The following is an 8,123-nucleotide window of genomic DNA, read 5'->3' as shown; positions in this document are numbered from 1 at the left end:
AACCTTTTAATTATGCATCCTACTCAAGTCCAAAGGGGCAGGGGAAATAGGAGGGGTAGGGGAAAGGAAAGAAGGGAAAGTAAAAAATACCATAAAAGGAAAAAATGGAAACAAAGTCTTTGTTGATAGGGAGGGGTGGAGGGGTTGAAGGGAGGGCAGGGGAATGGGGAAAAAATAAGAACCAAGATGGATTATGTAAAGGTACAAATTCCCATTGATGAATATCATCATAATGTATACCTAAAATGTATACCGATAAATTCAATGATTAAAAAAAAATTTTGGCCATGCATTTCCAAAATAATCATAAGCTAAATATGTGTATTGCTATAAAATATATATCAGTCCTTTTAAAAATCTCTCCAAAATAGATATTTCAAAAGGAATATAAATATGAAACTTTTAAAGTGAATCACAAACTTACATTTTAATAGTTAAAATCATTCATTATCAGTATAGAAGTTTTATTTTTTAACATTATAATAATTTCTTTTTGGTACTGGGGATTGAATATTATTAATGTTAACATTAAAACTTTCACCGAATGCTATTTGAACATGTTATATCTGATTGGTTGGCCATTGTTTTTGACATTACTGCCTAGTACTTATTAATTTTATACTACTGCAAAAGGGCTCATAGTGGATTTTCAACATCAGCAATATTTTTTGTCAGGACCTGCAAATAAAACTCAAATAAAGAGCCTACAGTTGTAAGATTTTTGAGCGATTCATAGAATCACAAGATATTGCAAGATGATAATCGTGTTCTTAATATCAGACAAAATAATCTACCCTGGCTGCTCTAAGCTGAAAGTTTTTATTAAGCTATTAGTGTGATCATTAATCTGACATGACAGCTTCATTGGATAGAGCAATGCCTAGCAGATTAGTCCGGCGTCCTCCTGGGTGTGTGTGGAGCCTACCCTTGAGTACTATTTATAGGGCCCCTTCACTGCTCTGCTTCCTGGCTGCCGTGAGCTGAGCAGCTGTGTTCCACTGCATCCTTCTGCCATGACGTTCCTTCCTTGGAGCCGTTAACTGTGGGCTGAATCCCCAGAGCTGTGAGCCGAACACACCTCTTCTTTAAATTGTGGGTGCCGGGAATGTATCCAGCAATGGCAATGGCAAAAACTAATACAGTTTGAAATCTCTGGGAAGACCAAAGAACCAGGCTTGGGTACTTCCCATAACAACCAGATGAAACGCCCTCCCACATCTCAGGACTGATTTAGCAAAACACTCCGACTTTCTCTGTCTACTACTTAACATGAATGATGCTTGGGACCAAATGCCAGAAACTCCAGCACAGTGACCCAGAAATTCCTAAAGCCTTGGCCTCTGGGATTCAGAGAGATTTAACTGTCCCCTAGTGACCACTGGCTCATGTTGCCCATTCTGCCTCCATGGCTCTGCAGGTGAATCTGTTAGACAATTTGGCGAGTGTAACTTACAGTGAAGAGGGTAGGCTTAAGCAATGCTGTTTGCTAACAACTCTTGATAAGGCAAAGGGGCCATACTGAGTAGGATGGCGGGGAGTGAAGGAAGAGCTGCCCTCTTCCAAGAAGGTGAGGAGGCAGAGTCCAAGTCACCAAGTCCAAGAAGGCAAAGGTTGGCTGCTAACCTCTCTCAGCAATCCTGAACTAGAGGTAGAATGGGCAGTAGCAAAACATGATGGGTGAGTGGCTTGGCTGCTGTAGGTTAGGTAGGCATGACAGAGTAAATGTGAGGGATTCAAAAGATGAAGTCCAGTTCAAAAGGGAAGGGCAACAATGAATTAGCAGCTACTGTTTTCTCCCAACCAGTCTACGGTCAGGTTTGGGCAAGGATAGACGTTCAGTATGACAGATTCAACATACAGATGTGAGCCAGATACTCAAAATGTGTCCAGAAGCTGAAGTCCACACGCATACATTTGATTCTGAACATGGGAGCAGCCATCTACCACAAGACACTCGTCACTAGGGGAAAGGAGCTCCCTTTTGCTACCAGCCTATCCTGCAGAAGGTTTGGATCTAACCAGACTGTCACTGTTTCTACCTGCTAAACCTCGTAAAAGCATAATTCAGTTATTTACTGCTGTACAACAAACTACCCCAGCATAGTGATATACAGCAATAATCATTTTTAGTACACTCAGGGAGTGTGTTGCTTATTTCTATTATCTGAGACCTCAGCTAGGAAGACTCAGCTATTTAGAGGTGACTCCAACAGCCACAGGCTGGACTCATCTGGGGACTTCACTCGCCTGACTCCTTCCTGTGCTGGGACAGCTGAAAGGCAGGGCTCCACTGGAGCTGTTGGTGAACCTATGAGAGACTGCTCCTTGGGTCACTTTGAAAGGTCACTTAACTCTTAGGAACATCAGTTTCTTCACCTATGAAATGAGGTTTAAAATGTCAGTTATTTAGAAAAATAAAGAAATCTATATAAAATAAACACCAGCGAAGTGCTTAGCACTCAGCGGTCATTGTTGTTTTGTAGTTATTATTATCATCATGGAAAATATTAGGGAGAAGACCGAATCTGAGTTGACATTTGAAGGCTGACTATGATTTTGATGGCCAGAGAGAGGAGGTGGGGAGAGATTTTAAGCTGATCAAAAACACATGATAAGGCTATTTTTAAGATTCTACTTACAAGTGACATTTGTTTCTTCTTTTGTTTTGGAAATGAAAGAATTCTTTTAAATAAAAGGATTCAAGAAAAAAAATTGAAAGTGAAACTCACTAACAACAAATCACCAAACTACATTCCCATCTAGGCTTCCCAGTAATTTTATAGATTAAATGATTGACAATTCTTTTCTTCATAAATAACTGAATCATCCTGCTCAATAACTAATAACTCTTCTTGAATGAAACTAAAGAAAGTGTCTGTCTGGGGTCAAAATCCTGGTGGCTTGTGGTTGTGAGAAAGGAGCACTGATAACTTAGGGCTTAGATTTCAAAACACTCAGGAATCAGGACACACAGTGCTGGCCCACCATGAGTTAAAAATGCTTGCATACAGCTGGGTCTCAAAGACCAGCTACCCTATCTGTGAAAAGTTGATCTAGAAAATCATCAACTTATGGGAAAAAAGAGATACCAAGGGGCCTTTTATTTTATCTGGCCTCTGGGTCAAAAAGAAAAGTGTCCCCTGACAATTCTCCCTAACAGGCCTGATATCACACATGTCTGTGGTTCTAATTACACATCTTCCATGGTTTTGGGAAGCCTCGGGCTGACAAATTAATGGAAAAAAACGGATAACACTGGAGTATCTGATGAAAGGAAATGTAAAACTGCTCTGCAAAGATGGATTCCAGTAATTTTAGACATGATTTCCCAGAAAAACTCTTGCTGAAGGTAAGCTCAAAATTTACGCAAAGCAAGGTCCTGAGTTCTATCCCTGCTTAAAAAAAAATTAAATTCTAAAATATGGGAAAACAATTTGCCTGAGCAAAAGTTAGTAAAGCAGATACAATAGAAGGATTAGAGCCCTAGGAACTTTAAATAATAGAGTTCTCAGACTAAAAAATAGTTTAAATGTTTAAAAACAACATCAAGACCAAAATTAAAAAGATCACAAAACATTGTGAAAAGATAACCACATGCTTTTAAAAAGAACAAAATATAAATTGTAAAAACAAAACTTTCTTGAAACAAGAAAATTTCATTGGCAGGTTAAATAGTTTGTTGGCTATAGCTAAAGAGATTAAAGAACTTGAATATAGATCTGAAAGCATTGCAGTATTAGGCACAGAGAGACAAAATTTATAATAGAAAGGCTAAAAAATGTGGAAGACAAAGCAAGAAGACTCAGCATATATCAAATCAGAGAGGGCCGGGGATTTAGCTCAGCAGTTTGGTGACCCGCCTTGCAAGCACAAGGACCCGAGTTCAAATCAGAGAACAAAAAAGAAAGAATTGAGAGGCTGAAAGACTGGCAATATTAAAAAAGGTAACAATGTTTTCTAAAATTTTCTTATAAACGAAAAGCCTTCCACTTGGAAAGCATGAATTCCAGATAAGATGTATGTGAGCACTGACGGACAAGATTAGTTGGATACAAATGTCCTCTCAAGCGATTTGCAGTTTATGAAAAGAGATATTAGAAGTGCAGACAAAAGTAATATGCAAGCAATAATGCTATAGGGACGAGATTGGTGACTACTTTCATTTGAAAGAATTATATCAACGGTGTGGGAGAGGTGGTGTTTGTCTTGGATCTCAGAAGATGGGCACACCGAACACAGGAAGAGAAAGTACAACCTGCATTGTGCACCACTCTCTGCTTAATCTCTCAATTCTGCTAATGCCATCTGCTAATACAGAATCTTGAAGATCCTTCAATTATCTTCAAGACAAAGCCCCACATCTTTACCTATCATTCAGAGTCCTCCCATGGTGTGTGTTCAACTCATTTTTCCAAATCTATTTCTCACAAACTCCCTTCTTGAATCCTGTAGCCCAGGCAGACCAATATTCCCAGTGCTTTTGGTGGAAACCTCATCCTTTCTTACCTCTCTTGCTATTTACCCTACATAGAATACCTTTGAATGAAAAGCAACATTTTGAAGCCTTATCTTGAAAATAATTGGGGCATCTTGAATATTCTAAGTAAGAAAGTAATCGCATCAGAACTTTGCCTTAGAAAGATTGAACAGCAGTGCTGTGTAGGGTGAATCACAGGAGGAGGCTCCTGGAGCTGAGTAGCCTATACTCCTGGCCTGCACAGTGCCACTTGGGGGAGCTTAAGAGGCACCAAACTGTTGACTTACTTTGATGAAGAAACCTGCAAAGTTATTAATTCTATAAAGATTTTGGACATAAATGTTATGCACATCTCAGCAGAACCTTATCACAAGAGAAAGAAATCCATCCAAATATTGTTTATTGTTTGGCTTCTCTGCATTGGAGCTCCCACTGCAGCCAGAAATGTACTGTCTCCTAAGGCCCTCATCCTGCCAGATGTCCAATATCACAGTTTCAGTTAAATGCTAATACATATGAATTGGAAGGTGATATTTTCCCCGTAGACTATTACTTCTACATAGATTTAACCCCAGACCAATTTTAAAATTAATCTTCAGTTCTTCTGTTCAACAGGATTTCTTTTCCAGTTTGAAAAAGTATGGTTCAGGAGTGTATATGAAGTTGATTTGGAAAGTTGACTATTAAATAGAGTATAAGAGCACTGTATTTAAAAAAATATCGGGGTCCAAATCCTATCACATGTCAGGCTTCTGGAATATCTACCTGGGCCCTCAAAGCAGATAATTCAAGATCAGTTCCTATAGGTTCTTCCGTGTGCAACTGATTCTCTATACAGAAATTGTTTCTTTTCCAATCCTAGAACTGTTGTATGCTTCCTCTTCTTAATCTTCAGAAAGATTATAAAATATTTGCTATGGGACATGCATCATCATTTAAAAAAATAGTGTTACCTCAGTAGTTATGTTTCTGGGAAAAGTGAGTATAAATCAAGTTTTTGTAAGTCAAATAATCATTTACACATCTCAAGGGAACTCATTATTTAATAATATAGTATGAAGTGAATAATCACATTGTGATGTGGCTTTTCATAAACCAGGGCACACCTGTATTGCACTCTGTCATGGCTGTAGGACTTCACTCTATAGACAAGTTTGAAGGTTGCCAGGTCTGCCTTGGACTCAAGTCAAGGGAATTAGGTTATTGAGTACTGAGGATCTTGTTACAAGGCAGTCTCACTTATAAGCTCTCTCAGCATGGACTGTATAGTATGTGTTTTAAAAAGATTTGGAAATTTTACTAAATTTATACATTTTAAAGTACACCAGGGGAGGGCTGGGATTTAGCTCAGTGGTGCCACCACTTCCCTTGCAAGCGCATGATCCTGAGTTCCATCCCCAGCAACCCCCCACAAAAATACATTAGGGGGATTAATTTGCTTTGATTTTGTGTAGATAGCCTCATGTTAATCATAATTGTTTGTATGAGTAGAGACTTTTAAAGTGCTGTATGTGTAAATTTCACAAATCTTTTATTTACTGGTAGGGATCTACACTTAATCAAAGTTTGGTGTGTAAAAACAAGGGCAACAACAAGATTCATGGAAAATGAAAATAAAAAAAACCCAGACAAACAAAAACATATAAAAACATTTTAAAAAGAAGAAGAAAAAAGAAAGCACACGTATGCTGTTAAAAATCACTTCCTCTTTGAATTGCCTTTGTGGCTTCCATTTCACAGAGGCGGAACATGGTAGCCTAGAAACATTAGACATCTTCAAATACTGACTTTGCATACATTGTGAAGAAAGATTTTCAATGGTAAGGACAGGGGAGGAGCAATGTATCTGTCAGCGAGTCTCAGTGGCCCTCGCCATGTGGCCCAGGTTCTGTTGTTTCAAGCTGTCTGGGAGATGGACAGAATTCTCCTTGTATGAGATGAGCTGAGGGTAATGTTGACTTATATTGAAAGCAACTAGGTGCTAGGAAACTGATTTGTCAGTATACACATACATGAGAATCCCTTAAAAATATGTAGCTAAAAACACATACAGGCACACACACACACTCACAACATGTACCCATTCACACTGCAGTGTTAAGATTAAGTTGCAAGAGACAGTTTTATATATCTCAAGGTCCTCGTGCTTCAGCTATCTGAGAAGAGTCTGCTGACCAATGAAAAAATATCTCATTGCAGATGGGAATGAAACAGAGTATCCAAGATCCAGCACACATATCCATACCCAGAAGCCTTACATTATGCCAAATCACTGAATATTAGAGCATGGAGCTCTAAATAGTCCCATTTACTAAATTGCTACTGTGCACAGCTGGCACTGCAGTAGTAGGCATTTTATATGCATTGTTTAATTTTCACAACAATCTTGCAAGATATACGTATTTATTTCCATAGTACACAAGAAAAAGAGACACTCAGAATGGTGTAGTAATTTGCCTTGGGCTACACAGCTGGTAAAATGTAGTGTTGGGATTTGAAACTTGAACAGGTTGACCCTTAAGGTCTTACAATTCTATCTTGCCACCTCAGAGTTTATTTATACTGCATAATGGCCTTGAACTCTGAATACTTCATTAAAAAAAACAATAGCAGCTATGGCTTCTAAAGCATTTTTATATATTAATTCCATCCAGGTGGGAATGACTATTTCCATGTTGCAGATGAAAAGTCAAAGTTTGGAGATTTTAGGCATTGTCTCTTTCAAGATACCCGCAGCTAATAGGGAAAGGAAGATGTATAACCAAAAAACTCTAATGTAAGGAAGGAGAAATAAATACCATAAACTTGGCAGTGAAGTGGGAGAAGGGCTGTTAATCAGACCAGGATCCAAAAAGTCTAACCAGTGGCGTTTGACCTCTAAATCCAGAGGTCAAGGGACATTGGGACCCAGGGATTCTACAGTGGATCAGATGGAAGTAGCTTTCAAACGGTAGGTTCATAACCTCCTAGCCTCTCTAACAAGGCAGAAAGCAGGATTTGGAAGGAGATTCAGCCATAGAGGTGTCCTGATCCAAGAAGACAGGACAGAAAACCTAGGCTCATTCTAGGGCTGTGCGTTGGAAACTTCACTGTTCAAGCGCATCACGCGTTAAAATGCCGATTTTGATTTTCTAATGAACTTGATAGTGCTGGTCTGCAGACCACACTTTCAGGAGCATCCCATGAACTTGGCAGCATGTTAAGGAATTCAGAGGACTGGGCGCTGCAGACTTACTGCACCAGAATCTGCATTTTAACAAGAGCCCCAGGTGATTTGCATGCATATTGAACTTTAGAAGCATTCTTGTGAGCGATTCTTTGTTCAGTAGAAGGGGTCTGAACAGGACCCCGGCACTGTACAGCAGCAGTTTGGTTTCTTGTTGCAGCTCCATTTCCCAGAGGGTAGAGATCTGGGCCCGTGAAGCTGATCCTCCTGAACCTAAACCGGTAGCAGCTCCGGGAGTTGTTCTCCTCATAATCCCCCTTGCTGGGTTCCTTTCCACCCAGCCCGTGCTTCCCCGGGGCGCTCCAGCTGTTTCCCACCCCCAAGCCCGGGCAGCTACTGTGCACAGCTGGATCCTTCGCGGCGCGAGCCGGGAGCTGCAGCTCCGGGAAGCCAGGCGGGGGCGCCGCAGACCAGGCTGTG

This window comes from Fukomys damarensis, unplaced genomic scaffold (genome assembly GCF_012274545.1).
Source record: "Fukomys damarensis isolate Sample0158 unplaced genomic scaffold, DMR_v1.0_HiC HiC_scaffold_12, whole genome shotgun sequence".
NCBI lineage: Eukaryota > Metazoa > Chordata > Mammalia > Rodentia > Bathyergidae > Fukomys > Fukomys damarensis.
This window is presented reverse-complemented; position numbering follows the sequence as displayed.